General features: G+C 44.6%; 1 pseudogene; it reads right to left on the minus strand.

The window, feature by feature from the left end:
- Positions 1-380: 380 nt before the first annotated feature.
- Positions 381-1,141, minus strand: LOC122744526 (annotated as a pseudogene).
- Positions 1,142-2,155: the final 1,014 nt, after the last annotated feature.

A 2,155-nucleotide genomic window follows, 5' to 3' on the forward strand; every position in this document is an offset into this window, starting at 1 on the left:
TTATAGGCAGCTTCCTACCACAGCTGCTGAGAGGGCTGCCTTGAGAGGACAGGACAGGCTCATAGGAATAAGTGGAACAATTGCTTCTTTCAACTCCCCACATTGGTCACTTCTTACTATGTCCCCATCTCTAACCCCTAACAAGGTCCTTATGAGGCCAAACCACCCAGGAGACATTTTGACTAATGTGACTGAGGGCAGGGGCAACAGGAGAAAAAGGAATTGGTCTGAAATAGGAAGGAAGAAATGAGAAAAGGAACCATCAGTCCCCCACCTGATCGCTAAGGTGGTGGTCAGTGTGTAGAGCAGGCAGGGGAGAGAGGTGGAGAGAGCGGGAAGGGAAGGACCTGGCTAGGCTGGCACATGCTGGTAGCCTGCTTTCACTTCTTAGCCTTGCCTTGGGCTCCCAGTCTCTATGGCTTTGCCCACAGTCTCTTCATCCCTGAGGAACTGCATGGGCTTGATGGGTTTCAGATTCTTGTCCAACTCATCCACAATGGGAATGCTAGTGGGCAGATTGAACTTCTTGATTGCTTCTTCAGAGAGACCCCCAAGATGTTTGACAATCCCTCAAAGACTTCTGCCATGGGCTGCAATCAGAACATGTTTTCCTTCCTTGATCTGGGGGACAATTTCCTCATTCCAGAAGGGTAGAGCCCAGGCAATGGTATCTTTGGCTCTCACAGGAGGGCAGTTGATCTTCAGTAAGATCTGCATAGCGACGATCCTTGCTGATGTTACTGTAGAAGGGGTGGTCGGGCTCGAGTGGAGGTGGTGGGATGTTGTAGGATCCATGCCAGATCTTCAGCTGGGCCTCACCATGCTTAGCAGCTGCCTCAGCATTGTTGAGGCCTGACAGACCTACTTAGTGCTGCTCATTGAGGCAACAAGTCCTCACTACAGACCACCACATCTGGTGAATGGCATCCAGTACTGTCCAAAGGATATGAATTGCTCTCTTCTGGACAGAGGTGAAGCAGATATCAAATTCATAACCAGTATCTTGCAGCGCTTGGCTGCCCCACTTGGCATCTTCAAGCCCGGAAGAGCTCAGGTCTGCATTATACCAGTCACTGAAGTAGTTTTCCAGGTTCCAGGCGCTGTCTCCATGCTGGATCAGCACCAGCTTGTCAGCTGCCATGGCGGGGCAGAGGCTGGGGCAATGGGCAAGGAGGAGACCAGCAGAGAGATGAGCACTCACTCAGCAGTAGTATTTCTAGAGAGTTTTAAGGTTTACAAAGTGCTATGCAACTATCTTATTCTATCCTCATAACTGTAAGAAATAAATGCTATCATAATTCTCATTTTACAGATAAGAAAACTGAGACAGAGATTAAGGGACTTGCCAAAGGCCATCCAGTTATTAAGTGTTTGAGTCCTATATGAATTCAGTTCTTCCATACTCCAGGTCTGGTACTCAATCCTCTAAAACATAGCTGTCTCATTTAAAGAGGAAAGATGCTAATAAAAAGAATGTGGAAGGAGGAGGGATGGCAGTCATTTAAAGGGGCTTTTTAAATTGCTTTAAATTTTGTGGGAGTTCTCCTAACCACTTAAACTATGACATTATTTGCCTTGCAAGAAGTGAAGGCAAAGATCAAAAAAGTACCCATCCAAATATGTATCCTCTCAGGATTTAAATCTCCTCTCTTTGTAGATGATCGTTGCGCATCTGACAGCAGCTGGTTATCTAACACCCTGGCAAAACATCACACTTCCATGTCTAAAAAATTCCAACGCAGCCTATAGGGACAAGTAAATTTATAAAATTTACCTCCCATGAAAAACAACTTGAAATTGCCAATACGACTCTATTCAAACCTGGGGTTGTTGGCCTTTCCTCCATGAAATTTGACTGTAAACTGAAATGAATGGTTCTTTGAATAAACATACCAGAACTTCAACATCCAAAGGACTGTTGCCCGTCAAAGTAGTCATAAGTGCAATATGCATACTTATTCCAGTGATGTTAATAGTGTTTTTAAAGTATTTAGAATTCTCTGTGTAAAGTGCCTACTAAGTCTATGAAATGTTCTTTTGAATTTATACTCAAAGATGGTTCTTACCACAGGCATCCATGATGTTAGAACTTCATAAAGTTTGGCACAGAAAAGATGACACCATAATTGCAGTCCTGTGCTAGAAAACACGTCTA

The sequence above is a fragment of the Dromiciops gliroides genome, chromosome 2, assembly GCF_019393635.1.
Source record: "Dromiciops gliroides isolate mDroGli1 chromosome 2, mDroGli1.pri, whole genome shotgun sequence".
Taxonomy (NCBI): Eukaryota; Metazoa; Chordata; class Mammalia; order Microbiotheria; family Microbiotheriidae; genus Dromiciops; species Dromiciops gliroides.